The sequence below is a fragment of the Grammomys surdaster genome, unplaced genomic scaffold (assembly GCF_004785775.1).
Source record: "Grammomys surdaster isolate TR1022 unplaced genomic scaffold, NIH_TR_1.0 113925, whole genome shotgun sequence".
Classification (NCBI taxonomy): domain Eukaryota; kingdom Metazoa; phylum Chordata; class Mammalia; order Rodentia; family Muridae; genus Grammomys; species Grammomys surdaster.
The window spans coordinates 1-1226 of NW_021612345.1; the positions used below are offsets into that span (position 1 = coordinate 1).

The 1226-nt window shown below is 34.7% G+C and overlaps 1 pseudogene; it reads left to right on the forward strand.

The window, feature by feature from the left end:
- The first annotated feature begins 6 nt into the window (after positions 1-6).
- Positions 7-1185, forward strand: LOC114635601 (annotated as a pseudogene).
- The last annotated feature ends 41 nt before the right edge of the window (positions 1186-1226 follow it).

A 1226-nucleotide genomic window follows, 5' to 3' on the forward strand; every position in this document is an offset into this window, starting at 1 on the left:
CATGAATCTACCCAAAGTACATATCATAAAACTCACAACAAAAATGCATCTCTTCAATTCCCAAATCGAAGAAGACCTAAAACTGGGAACACTGAAGAAGTTTGTAAGTATAAAGAATGTGCAAACAGTTTAAATGTGTGTTCAATCATTAGTCTCAATCAAGAAATCCACATAGAAATGAAAGAACACAATAGAAATACAGAATTTCATAAGATTTTTATCTCTAAACATAAACCATTGGTGAAACAAAATAATAGTGGGATGAATCCTTACAAATGTAGTGAACCTGACAAATGCTTTACACAGAGAGACAGTCTTCAAAGTCAGCAGAGCGTTTATTCTGGAAAGAAACCTCACAAATGTAGTGAAAGTGAAAAATGTTTTGCACAAAAATTCAATCTTAGCATCCATCAGAGAATTCATACAGGAGAGAAACCTCACAAATGCTGTGACTGTGACAAATACTTTGCCACAAAAGGTCAACTTAGTATTCATAAGCGATATCATACTGGAGAGAAACCTTATAAGTGTACTGAGTGTGAAAAATGCTTTACTGTACAAGGCAGTCTGAGAATTCATCAGAGAATTCATACAGGAGAGAAACCTTACAAATGTAGTGAATGTGACAAATGCTTTACTGAAAAAGGCAGTCTGAGAATTCATCAGAGAATTCATTCTGGAGAGAAACCTTACAAATGCACTGAATGTGACAAATGCTTTGCCGATCCATCGAATCTTCGTGGTCATCAGAGAATTCATACAGGAGAAAAACCTTACAAATGCACTGAATGTGACAAATGCTTTACCCGACCATCACATCTTAGTGTTCACCAGAGAATTCATTCTGGAGAGAAACCTTACAAATGTAGTGAATGTAACAAATGCTTTACTCAAAAAGACAGCTTGAGAAGGCATCAGATAATTCATTCAGGAGAGAAACCTTACAAATGTAATGAATGTGACAAATGCTTTACTGAAAAAGACAGTCTGCGAAATCATCAGAGAATTCATTCTGGAGAGAAACCTTACAAATGTAGTGAATGTAACAAATGCTTTTCCTCATGATCTTATCTTAATATTCATCAAAGAATTCATACAGGAGAGAAACCTTCAAAATGCCATGAATGTGACAAATAATTTACCCATATAGTTAATGTGAGAAGGCATCAGAGAATTCAAACATGAGATAAACCTTACAAATTTTGTGTATGTGGCAAATGCATTAC